Here is a 14237-nt window from a genome sequence, read left to right on the forward strand (position 1 = left end):
AAAACGTATTTTTCGCTATTTAAATTGATATTTTTTTATTTTCTACTTTATATCCAAATCATACACAAAATATACGGAGAAATAATTTTTTTAGTTAACTTTAAAATTGCCGGAGTTTAAGGGTGAAATACCCTTAAACTTACAATCAGTTCTACAAATGAAAATCACGTAACACACCAACACTAATTTTTTATTTTATAGTTAAATAAAGAAACGCAGTTTCCAATGGACCTGAAACAAATTTTTATACCAGAAAATCAACAAAAAAGGTATTTTTCTTTAAAAAAAATTGAGGGTTGCAAGCCCTTAATCAAAAATAATTGTCAAAGAATGGGAATTTGATGCCGAATATTTTGCCGTTGAAATTATATCAATATTCAAATTTTTTGTCGAGATATAAAAAAAATTCGATTTTTGAGGGTGAACTTCGAGGGTCGATTTCACCCCTTAGAATAATTTTTCCGCCGATAAAAAAATTGCTTATTACTTACTTTTTCGCACCCTACAACATATTGAAATTACAAGAAAATTGGAGGCGGACACCTTGTAAGGGTTCCTTGTTAGTGTTATAACCTTTTCTGAAGCTCATTTGGTACACATCAAGAAGATTATTAGTCTTGAGAAAAATTGCAATCGCCTTGCTTACTGCTTCTTTAAGAATTTTGGACAACGCACATAGTAAGGAGATATGTTCGTAATCACTAAGAGAAACAGGATTTTTTATTTTATATGTGGTTCGGATGTGTTTCTCTTCTTAGTACCGGGGAAACTAGAAGAATAATGTGATATATTGAAGATCACAATAATGTGAAGAATTAATGCCTGAATATCTCTTCTTAAATAAATATTCAGAAGGCCATCTACATTTTTAGAGTCCCTTTCGTATGACTTAATTTTTTTACGTACGCTTAATAATGCCTTGAAATATGAGTAAAATTTGTCCGCAGAGATTAGAGTAAATATTGAGGTTCTTTCACGATTGATGAGACCCAATCTATGCAATTGTTTCCAGAGATGCTGATGATCATTCATGTTCGACAGTCTAGATTCATTGTATGAAATTCAACTATTGTGAATTACAATTTGTACCGAAATCAAACAACAATATTCAAAATGTAAGAAAATTACACCAGACACATTCACAGAGCTGTAACGGGGATCGCTAAATGTGCGATGAGTGTTTTTTGAGAGATGTTGATTGATGCTGTTGGAATTAAAATATCTAAGAAAGTTATGTGAGTGTATCAGACTTGAATAGCTTAAATTTGAATTTTTTTGCTGCTTTATTATAAGGCGGCCGAGATGGGTTTCGCTAAAAGCACTAGGAGTAGTTTCTGATGGTTTCTTATTCTTACTATGGGGTTAGCGATAGCAACTAGAGTGTTGGGAATATGTTTTAGGTGATTATTTTCAATTGCAAATTTGTTTTTTTGTTGTAGTTAAAGATAGCTGATATGGTTTCGCTGAATGCGCCTGTAGTAATGTTCAGGGATTGCTGATTATTACTATCGGGATGGGAATATCTACTAGTTTTGAACAACTGTCTGGGGTAATCATTTTCAATGTGAAATTTTTTCTCTGTTTTATTTGAAAATTTTAGGGGTTGTTTATTATTACTATGGGGACGACTATGTCAATTGTGGCCATCAAAATCTGTGTATGGTGATTATTTTCAGTTTGCATTTTTTTATATTTTACATGAAGGTAACTAGGATTGGTTTTGTTTGATGAGCCAGGGATAACTTTTAGGGGTAGTTTATTTTTACTACGGGGATGACTATATCAATTCCCGCGTGGAAAAGGTTCAATGGGTGAACCATGGCTCAACACTAACATTAGCGTGGTGTGAGCGTGGGGTAAGAATGAGGTGAGCGTGTGGCAACCGTCGGATAAGCGTGAAGAAAGCGTGGGGTAAGCGTGGGGGCAAGCTTGGCTTAAGATTGGGTCAATGTTAACTCACGGTGGTCCCACGGTCGTCCCATGGTTATGAACAATGGGTCAAACATGGCTACAGGTCCCTTTGCCCATGCTGTGCCCACGGTCGAACGTGATTTGGCTGAAATTGAAATTTGGCAACGTTTTGAAAGATAGACACAATCTACTAAATTTTCCTCACTTTTTAAAAAGGATTGGTGCATAAATATTTTCTTTTATTGGACTTTGCACAATTTTCGAAGAACCCGCGAAAAAGAAGTTTGTATGGCTCAAGCATGGTAATTGCTCATGACTATTGGACGACCGTGGGTGAATATTCACCCAATCTTGAGCCACGCTTACTCTACGCTCACTCCAAGTTTACTTCACGCTTACCCCAAGGTTAGCCTGCACTCAGCCCACGGCCACCCCACGCTTGCCCCACGCTCAACCCACGCTGCTGCCATTGTTGAGCTATGGTTCACAAATTGAACCTTTTACACGCGGGAACTGCAGACATAAAAAAGCTTCTTGTATGACTATTTTCAGTTTGCATTTTTTATATTTTACTTGAAGGCAGCTTAGATGAATTTTCGTAAATGCGCCAAAGCGAACTTTTTTTTTAATACATATTACTATCGGGATGAGGATATCAATAATAGCTTTGCGAAGCTACCTGGCTGCAAATATTCTGTATTTAAAATTATTTTGGTTGTTCTAGTTAAAGAAAGCTGAGATTTGGTATTTCAAATGTAATAGGGGAAGTTTCTTTGAAGTTTTTGATTATCAATATAAGATAAAAATATCAATTGAAGTATTGTAAACATTGTCTTATAGAATTATAGTAAATTTTGTAATTTTCTAATTAGGGGTGGGTGTTAGTGTTATTGGTTCCAGAGGTTGTATTTTTGTAAAATTTTGTAAATATATTGGTTTCATAACCTCATGCCAAGATCACGCTGCCGTGGGTTCGAATCTTTTTCTCAACTTTTTTTTTCGTATTGTAAACATGTCTAGTAATAATTTTTTATGCTTTCCCGGCAAATGAATGATTTTTTTGAGAAATATTACTGGGAAATAAATAGCCAAGGGTGCAGAACCTGTACCGGTTCACGCGCATGGATTCCCATCAAGCTCCGTTGGTCCAGTGAAAAAGAGTCTGACAGTCATTTATATTTTAAAATTGTAAATCTGGAAAATTGTGTAATGTCGTAATTTATATTCGGGCGACTTGATAAGCTTGCAATTTATGACTAAATTTGCATAAAGCCTAACTTTGAAATTTGATAGTTTTGAAATTTGTTACTGGGTAACTTGATAAATTTATAATTTATAATCCAGTTATAATTTTAAACAGGGTAAATTTACAAATTTACATACATACAATCATAAATTGTTTTATTTATAAAATTTATGTGTTTGCAGATGTTATTTGCAAAAAAAGTGCATTCAAATATTTCGTAGGAAATTGTTTTCACATTTTTTGTTTTTATTTCCCAATTGAAAACTGCCTAATCTTTGGCTGATTCTCATTTCTTTCGTCGCAGCAGTGAACAGTGCATCACCCAACCACGTGATAATCCATGAAGATTATCACTCGCAAAAATGTAAAAAAATTACGGTTATACAAATAAATTATTCGAAAATGTCTGCATGATATTTATTTCCCAGTAGTATTTTTCAAACAAATAATTTATTCGCCGGGAAGTATAAAAAATTATTATTTGACATGTTTACAATACGAAAAAAAAGTTGAGAAAAAAATTCGAACCCACGACAGCTGTCAGACTCTTTTCCACAAGACAAACGGAGCTTGATGGGAGTCCATGTGTGTGAACCGGTACAGGTACTGCACCCTTGGCTATTTATTTCCCAGTAATATTTCTAAAAAAAAAATTTATTTGCCGGGAATGTATTAAAAATTATTACTTGACATGTTTACAATACGAAAAAAAAGTTGAGAAAAAGATTCGGACCAGCGGATCTTGATGGGAGTTCATGCGCGTGAACCGGAAGAGTTTCTGTACCCTTGGCTATTTGATTTACAAACGCTCATAGTTCTTACAAGGGACCAAAAAATCCGGGACACGTTACTTTTTATTTTTGAAATAATATCGATTGATGATAGTCTCATCAAAAAGTCAATGTTCCAGAAGTTCAATGTTCCCCTTTGAGAATTGTAGTCTTGACCCACGGTCGATAACGAAGGGCGCCCCGATTCCGCGTATAGAGTGAAGGTAACAGCTAGCCTGGTGGTTGATCACAAATACAGTATACAGTAAATATTTCGCAATATTTGGGGACACCATCTTCAAGACCTGGCCCTTTGGAAGAGCCGTGAATCTCTAGAATTCTTCTATTATGTCAGAATTGTGAGTGAAAAAATAAATTAGCAAACGATTCTAATCTTTCAAATGCTGTCGTCTGCTACCTGCTGGTTTCTATCTTTCGCAAAATTCATATTTGTTGGGAAAATAAACATTTCTTCAACAAATTTTTGGATTTTTTAACATTGTATTGATCCGAGGATCTCGCAAAACTTCGGATATTCGACAAGTTTTCCTTCTTTCGTTTACAAATCCTTCGGAAAAAATATATATGGAATTAGTGCCGTAGCTATTAAAAAAAATTAAAGTCGAATTGAACCAACACCCTTAATTGCCTTGTTTCAAATGATCTTTGGTTCAAAATCTAGATTAATGCAATCGTGTACCTGCCTTAATAGGTATGAATGAAATCAAAGAAACGAAATGGCGACGGAAGAGACATTGATTGCGATTTTCCCAAGATTTCTGGAGCCAAGTGATGCTTCTACAAGTCCAACTTTGGGAAAATTATATTTCATAAACAGCTTGTACATTTTTCTTACAATACCAAAATAATCAAAAGTATATAATTATATTTAAAAAGTAATAACATAGTGATGAAATTGGCCTATTTCTAGGTTATTTGTAAAAAAATTGTATACGACCCTTCATTGTCAATAGAGAATAAATAACAGTGGGACACACAGAGGAAACAATTCGAAAATTGAAGTTAATCTGAATAATTTGTTGAAAATGTAGTAATTATGATATGAAGTCATTTTTTTTCGCTAAAAATTCAACTATATTGTTTAAAATTTATATTTGGGGGACGAAAATGCATATATTTAGGTGGAATTTGCATCGTTTTTGCTGACAATCACAACTGCGTTGTATTAAAAAGTATCAATACTCCCACTGTAAGCCACTTTTCCAACTGCGCATGTGCCGAAAAGCGCGGGTCTATTTTGAATCAGTAAAGACATACGATCAATAATAATGTTAGTATTGGTAAGGATGAACCTTATTTGATCGACTTCTTCCAGACTATTTATTCGATAATTTATACATGACGTTTCGGAATCGGACCGATATCTGATGAGGGAATAAGTCTGATTCCAAAACTTTATGTATATCTTATCGAATAAATAGACTGGAAGGAGTCGATAAAATAAGGTTTTCTCTTACCAATACTAATTTGTTGTTTCCCAGACGTTAAATTAAGAAATTTTACATCCCGAAATTCTTTACATAATAAAAACATTTTTCGGCACATGCGCAGTTGAAAAAGTCGCGGTCCGTTAGCATACGACTGATTAACATGATTGATTTTTCATTTCCTTGAAATGGTACAATTTTCCAACTAAAAATTAATATAATAGAATCAAAAACCGACTCAAATATTTCGCGGCATGTTAAGCATTCCAGCATAACGTGACGGTGATGGACGTATAGGTGGAAATGTCAGGAAGGTTAGTACAGTTTTTGACATCCACATAGGTATAATATTTTTGACATAAGAGTCCGGAGAACTTTTTTTGATCAAATATTCATAAAGTAAAAGTAAGTCAGTTATAAAAGTCAAGATGTTCAAGTTATCATGCTAGAATAGGTGGAAATGTCAACCGCCAGGAAGGTTACATGCTCTTTGGTACACGGCACCCTTGGCGGACCGAAGGAACCGAATGGAGCCTCTACAACGTACACGTAAAGACCCCATAGGCTCCCCATTCGGTTCTTTTCTAAAAAAAATTTTGAAAACAGCAAAATAAACTTTGAAATGGTTGATATTCGTATTTTACGTTTAAATTTGCATCAGAAACTCACGGAGTAATCGCAATACTTTTTCTTGCAGTGTTAAAAACTTTAAAAAATAAAATACCTATCATTTACATGGGCCGAAGGTGCCTTCAAGTGCATCTTCTGTTAGTAGCAGTTAATAAACGTTTCGTTGATAACTTTAAAAATATTGTCTCGATGCTAGCGCCACGCAGTGGAAACCAGATACAACAACGCTCCGATGCAAGTGAGAATGAGAGAGAGAGGGAGAGAGAGAGAGAGAGCTATTATAGATGCGCTTAAAGTGACCTTCAGTAGAAGTTAATGCCATTTTTTGAAATTTTTAACGCTGTGAAAAAAAGGATTGCGATGACTATATTATAAATTAACATATGATCAGATATGTATTACATATATTTTTCTGGCTAATGAACTTTTCGAAAAATTTCGTCATTATTTTTAACAATGTAATAAAAATCTTCGCAAGAACTCGTCAAATTGTATTTTACAAACATGAACGATTTCAGAGTTTCAATTGACATTTGACTTTTCTCCTTTGTTCAGATTTTATTTATGTTTGAAAAAACGCGTTCCGTAGGAACATTAGTTCCTGGTAGGAACAAACAATATTCGATAATTTCCTTCAGATTTGTGAAAGGAACATTTTTCGTTCGACAATGTCGGAATATTTTAAACTACTTTTGGTACTTCGAAATTTTATTGTCATTCCTTTGTGTCACTTTGTCTTGGAGGACGAACTCTTTTTATTATGTGACCTCATCAAAAAGATAATTTTCATCAATTTCATTAAAACAACAGAATGATGTTCAATTTCATTTACACAACAGAATGATGTTAATTCTTGGTATGCATGAGAGACATCTTCCCAAGTCCTCATTTCATTAATTGATACCCACTTTAAACGGTTATCAATATGCAAATCTTTCTTCCAACTCTCTAAATATTTTAAAAAGTTCGCGTAAACATTTTTAACCTGTGATTTATGACATGTTTTTTTTTTGTAAAGCCATTTTCAGTTAAGACAGAAAGCTGATACCTGATTGACAGTGGTATGAAAACGCTTTCAATCCTCTGCTCTAATTCCTTTTTCAATATATCAATAAAATGATAAGTTTTCATAATTTTTACTGTCTCACCCTCAAAACTTGTGACATCATCGTTGAAAAAAGCGGCTTGATTATGTATGAAACACAACCATATTTCTGACGTTTCATTAGAAAAATAACTTTAGGTAATTTTGGAAATTTTTCCAAATACAAGAAATAAGACTTTAATGCAGGAAAGATGGTAAAAATTCGTCCAATGGCTGGTAAAAGAGCTAACCATCGCGTTTTGCTATATCCTAATAGTTTTTTGTAATCATTTTTGGTTTCACTACCAGATTCTTTCAGTGATTCTACTTTAACAGTATAAATGTAGAAGTGAGAGTAAATTTTAACAATTATTTGTTCAATATCGATTAGCAATAAGTCTGCTGCTGTTTGAATAGAATTATGCACAATCTGTGCTTAAAATACAACATCCATAATATTGTATCCTAACTGTTCTTTTAATTTAAACAATATGTTATTTTGACCCTTTCTCAACATAAAAGCGAAATTTGTGTTAGCGTTATTAGCACAATAGGCAACAACCTGTTCTTTAGTTCATTTTTAGTTAATATATCTATCAAAGAATTCGTAATTATTTCAGAAGTTTCTCCAGGAGGAAAAACAAAATCTAACATTTTTATTCTACTTCCTGAATCTCAATCGAAGTACCGTTCAAGTGCGGGAAAAAGTTTTATGTCTTTGTGATTCCATGCGTCAGTATATCGAAATACAAGACATTGACTCTAAATCATTTTTCGGTAGCTCTGACGCATGAGGAGCCAAAACTTTTCTTACAATATGTCAAAATTTGTCAAGTGTGCCACTTTTTTTGGATCGATGTGATTTTTATAGGGGAAGGCGTGATAAGTTAGAGTTTCACATAAATAAAATGGCCCTAAAACATTTTTGCAAAATTTTTATTTTTTGATTCGTTATTGTTATTTAATTTCTTTAGCATTGTCCTCTTAATTAATTTTTTTCTCCCGATCGGTACAAGCAATCTCCATAATCTTTGGCATGTTTCGTTAAATATGTTCATTCTATAAAATAAAATCATTTTACCATTGTTGCATAAATATTGATGAAATTAGCAACAATTTTTATAAACAAATAGAATTCGTTCTAACTTCTCAATTGATTTTAATGCTTTTGTTCACTAATTACGATAGGTCGTTTAATTACAAAGATTTTGGTAAAAAAAATTAGGTAACTCGCATATCATCAAAAGTTGTGCGTGTTTCGTGTTGACGTTCCGCGCTCCATGCCACGCGACGTACTAAGAGTCATATCCAAAAAGTAAAAACACCCCTGGATTAGTCTCGGAAATATTTCAGTGTGCATGTTTTGATTTTTTGTTTAAACATTTTGTTAAACAATTACACCATTTGTTATCTTTCTGCAATTGTAATAAACAAAGGAAGAATTGGATCGAAAAACCAAGTGCCATTTTTTAAACAAATAGATCATTTGTTGTTCAGCGCACTTCTGATCCGTGCCCGTAGGTATGGATTCGAAAGTTGTGTAATTAATAAAAACAAAACTCAGAAAAGTAAAAACACCTCTGGACTCGTCTCGGAAATGTCTCAGTGTGCATTTTTTCGTTTAAACAATTTGTTAAACAATTAGGACATTTGTTATCTTTCTGCATATGGTTTTAAACAGGAATGAAATGGTGCACTTGGTTTTTCGATTCGATGCATACTATGTTTATAAAAATTACATAAAGGTAACAAATGGCGTAATTGTTTGACAAATAGTTTAGACAAAAAAATAATGGACACTGAAATATCTCCGAGACGAATCCAGAGTTGTTTTTACTTTTTTGACATGAGTCTTAGTTTTGTAAAATTAATAACAGAACTTTAAAATTCATATATACGGGCACGGAGTAACAGTGCGCTGAATAACAAATGCTCTAATTGTTTAAAAAATGGGTTTACAAAATTACAAAAAAATTCACATATAGATATTTTCGTGAGGAATGCATAGGTGCACTTGGTTTTTCGGTCCGATGCATACTTTTTTATAACAATTTCTAGTTTTTCTAAGAAAATCCCCTTGTGCGGGACATGCAGGACATATTGTTCAAAAACAGTAAATTTTACAGGATGCTCACCTCTGCCGCACAAATTGCTAAAAACAGCACTGTCCTGTGCAATACTGGACACTCCAAATACACTTACGGTGAAAAATAATTTTTCTAAGGTATTAAAAAAAAGTTTTTTCTCTTTGATCTCTAATCAAAAATTGATTTATTTTAATTTTAAAAAATGAATAAAAATCTGTTTTATTCAGTAATTAAAAAAATCTTCTTTCTGTATCTGAAATATGTTTTTTATTATACTATTTTCTTATCTGTGGAAACTTAATTGCATCCTCTTATGTTCTGTATTTAGGACTAATTCTAGTTACAAGAAAGATGGAAAATGGGTGCGGCATCAAAAGGCTCCTCCAGCCTTTCAAATAAATTGGTAGCTCCTACATTACATTTTTTAAATAATAGGCGGATAAGTCTACTAATATAGGAAATTTTTGGAAATTTATTTTAGGGTGTTCCATAAGATTATAATTTTTTTTAAATGTATGAAGTTTTCAGCTGTAGGGTTTCTTTTAGTAAATATATTTGCAGTTTTCACGAGAGCCCTCAAATGGCCGTAATGTTTGGTCCAGTTGACATAAAGCTCTTCATTAGCAAGAAGTAGAGCAACATCCTCGAGCGAAAATACCACCCATTTCAAACCAGGCACTTTACTTAGCACGTGGATGATAATAAAAGACTGCGTTCACCCGAGAAAAAGTTGAAAAAATAATAATAAAAAGAAGCTTGAGTGGCTTAGATGGTTAGGCGCACGGAATTTCTGTATGAGATCTGGGGTTCCATCCCTGAGCCGGTTGGTCTGAAAATTTTTGCATGTACTTTCACATAGGTCATTGTGGTTCGAATGCTATCTTCAGCTGTAACTCCCCTATCATATATTTGATTGCAACACAGTCCGTGGACGGTGAGGTAAAAAAATCATTTTTTGCTCAATAAGTTAAATGTAGTCATACTTTTCGTTTCGAATCACTTGATTGCGTTACAAAAATGCTTCTATGACTGATAATATATATAGGTACAGTCTCATGCAAACTATTCAAAACATCCAACTCTCACGAAAGTGCCTTCGACACATTAAGCTTTAACTATGTTAAGCATGATCATAAAGATATAGAACGTCATTGACGTTATAAACATCATCGAAAAAGATGTAAAAAATCGCAATAAATTAATTTATAGCATCTTTATTAAATCAGCAACTTGAATTAGTCTGTTTCAGATAATGAAGAACGGGGTTCAGCCAAAAAGACTCTGCCGTCCGGTAATCTCCCTAGCTAGGCCGTGAAGAGTGATGACGGAGTGGTGCCTCTAAGGTCATCAGTGAGATGCATAGATCTTTTAGTTTTCCTGTAACCCATAAGTTGATGATTTATTGTACGAAACCTTTTTTATTGATTGTGGAAGCATGTGCTTCAAAACAAAAATATTATTTATTATCCTCTTTTAACGGGAATTTAAATTAGCAACTCAATTCGAGGAAATCTACGTCTCGACCGAAAAATTAAAGTTAAAACTTCTCATTACTCGGAACTTGCATGGTTTTATCCAATACGTGTTTCTACCTATAATTAATACTATAGTGGAGAAGTCAAACTAATGCGGCGGCTGAAACTCCAGCTCCTACGGAAGCTGAGGAATTGACGGTCCCTCTGAATGAGGCTATGGAGAAGGCCGTGGCCAGTGAGTCCTCAAAAACAATAGGGAGGCTGTGGGATTGAAACAACGTCAACTAGAACGCTAAAAACCAGCACTGAGGACTAGAAGAGAGGGAGGGGCTAAGAGAACACCCTACAGGGGTAGAATCTAAGCTTATAAAGAAGCACAGGACAATCCATCAGCCGGCAAAGAAGGATTCGACGGCGAGTGGACTAACCAGCTGAATGTGGCGGTGACAGATAAATTATAACTGGATCCGCTGTTCACTGCGGAGCAGTTTCAACTCTTTGTGGAAGCCACCTGAAGGGCATTTGAAAGCGTGTCACCAAATTAATAGCCAAAATTAAGGACTACCTTCTGTAGAGGAGATTTTTTCGTATTTGTCACAAATGACCCAGAGGATAAATCTTGGCTATTCAATACATTGGCCGAGACAAGAACTTGGGAAGTGGCTGACCTCACAGGAGATGGGGTTGAGTTGCTCCAAAAGATGGTGATGGCTACGGCATAGTTTCCTTGTAAGCTGAAAGATCCGCTTGTGATCTTTAAGTGATTAGAAAGATTCAACCCTTCACTAAGGACATCGTCAGGCACAATCACTCTCAGAAAGGAGACACAAAGGAAAGTTCTATGCAACTTTTTATTGTAAAAATGTCTAAATCCCAGACGAGGGCTCTGATGGTCCTCAACAACAGGCTTTTCTACCACCTTAAAGAGGTCAAATTTATGGTTTTTAGCTAGGGACAAAAGGAGATTTAAGCTACTGTTTCAGGCCTAACCATCACCTAAATTAACTTGCATCACAGTAAAGGCGCCTCTGTAATTCTGCAGAAGGGCATAGCTGCGAAGCACAGATGCATAATAATAATCCAGGATGCTTGTTTAGTTCGAGATAGCATAAGAGGATTATGGGGGGGGGGGCTGGTTTTTATACAGAGACCCTGAATCAGTCAAACCATGAACCTGATGGTGATAACCACAGCTCTTATATGAATGGGGAAGCTAGTCATGGAATTAGCCTACTTTCCATATAACAGCGATACCAACCTTCTTATGCTGGGATGCGTTGCTAATGTCCGCCATGCTAAGTAAGGCAGCACGCATCTCAACACAAAAGCTAGTAATCTATTGGAATGTCTAATCACTACTGATTTAGATATTCTCAACACGGGAATACACCGACGTTTCCTAACTCGGGAAGGGAGGCAGTCATCGACATCACTCTCTGTATCGGTAGTTTTAGAGACCAGGACAAGAAGTGGATAGTTTCAGATAAACTAACACTCTCAGATCACTCACGAATGAAGTTCTAGTTGGAATCCGTTGTACCCGCGGACTCTGTGCGCCAAAACAAAAAATGGATTGAGACCGACACTAACATGCCGGATAAACTATGGCCCTTATTTACGATGATGAGAGATGCTAACAGACGTGCAATAGGTGAGGTGAAGCAAAAAAGATGGATCCAATTTGCACAGACATCGAAAAAAGAAGCAGAGGCGGCTAAACTGGGTAAGTTTTTTTTTTTTTTTTTTTTTACACCATTAAGCCATTTCCCTTTCGGGGTAGGCGTGACTCACTCGGCAGGGGAAAGGAGTAGTGTGTCTCCTTCAAAACCCAGATGCTTTTTTTGGGACTCCAAATTGTCCGATTGAGGATACTCAGTGCCGGACGAGGCTCAACTAGATCCGAAACGGTGGCCACTCCACGACATTGCTACCTCCTCTAGGGTTACGCGGGCCCCGAAAACTTTCTGTGCTTACAAACTTCTGGGTCCGGATGGCATATATCCATTCTTCGCACAGAAGTCTGTACTAACTAGGACTAGTTAGAAACTGGTATATGCCGAAGGCATGGAGAGGTCATTTGAACTATACCGCCCTGAGCGGAGCAGTGGAACTAATTGAAGAAATAAAACTGCCACATGTTAAACAACAGGAACCTAACAACGACTAAATGTGATACCACTTTATGTGGAACAGTTAACCCAGGATATGCATAAGGAGGCGTTTTATCGTCTCTTGTGATGCTTTGCAGTTGAGGAACTGCTTTATTTGTTCACGAGTAAGGGGTAACAAGTTAAGGCTACACGGACGATATACTGGTATCATGCTCGGCGTACATTTAAATGCGCTCTTCGGAATAATTAAGCAAGCACGGCGGATAGTGGATTTTTAGTGCAAGAAGACTGGACTATCGGTAAACCCGAGTAAGACGGACCCGGTTATATTCACCAGAGGGTATAATTGGGGAACGACGTGTACACTGAAATAGGCAGAACAACGTAAAATCAAATAACGAGCTAAATATGTAAGAATTATCCTCGATAAGAAGCTGTTATAGAACGAGCACCTGGAAAGCGAGTACAAAAAGCTAGTAGCGACTCTAGGGCTTTGTAGAAGAACCATAGGAAAAATCTGGGGCTTGAAGACGAAGACACTAATATCGATCGACGCAGAGACCCTGCGACCCAGGTTAATCTATGCGGCAGTGGTCTGGTGAAGGAGGTCAAACTGTCCACTATAAACACTAAGGGTTCTAATAGGGTAATAACAATCTACATCCCACCTTGTCATTCAGGCTGTTGCTGAAAAAGCGGCCTGAAAATTAAATATAATAGATGGCGAAAGGACCTTGACGGAAATGCGGATGCCAACCGACAACGCGAGCTGGGTGATCCTGAGCATGCTCAGGGACAAAGCACCACCTCGCCTAGTGATGAGGACAACTGGTTTACAGATAGCTACTGGAGCAAAGAGAAAGCAAGAACCGGTGTCTATTGTAGAAGATGTAGAATGATGTTCACAATTCCGATGAGGTCTCGCTCCAGTGTGTCTACAAGGCACGTGATATAGGAACAACGGCTACGTCTCTACTGGTATAGGATTGATTTGAGGGACTAAACAATCTAGCAACCGAAAACCCAATCACTTTAAATTGGATCCCTGGAAACAATGAAATCAAAAGGAATGTGATGTCGGACAAGCTATTAAAACTCAAAATCCTGACAGAAATGTTTATAGGATATTAAAACCTCGGATATCACAGATAATTGATTTTTCAGAATTTATTTTTTGTTCTGTAAAATCATTAAAACTGCGCTTTTGTCAAAATTCTATTGTTAAGATATTCGCGTGTCTTTATATTCTTTGCATACAGTACAAGAAGTTTAGTAACATATTTTCACCTTAATTATTTCGGGAAGCGTACTTTGTATTTTATATTTGGAACTAAGGATAGATGAGGGAATGGTTTAGTAATTATGAGAATCAGTCCCTGAATTCCGTCTTGAAAATGAATCGCGAAACTTGTAAAATTCAATTCTATCTCCTAACAAATACTATTTTATATCCGGTAATGAATGATAGATCTAAA

The sequence above is a fragment of the Belonocnema kinseyi genome, chromosome 1 (genome assembly GCF_010883055.1).
Source record: "Belonocnema kinseyi isolate 2016_QV_RU_SX_M_011 chromosome 1, B_treatae_v1, whole genome shotgun sequence".
Taxonomy (NCBI): domain Eukaryota; kingdom Metazoa; phylum Arthropoda; class Insecta; order Hymenoptera; family Cynipidae; genus Belonocnema; species Belonocnema kinseyi.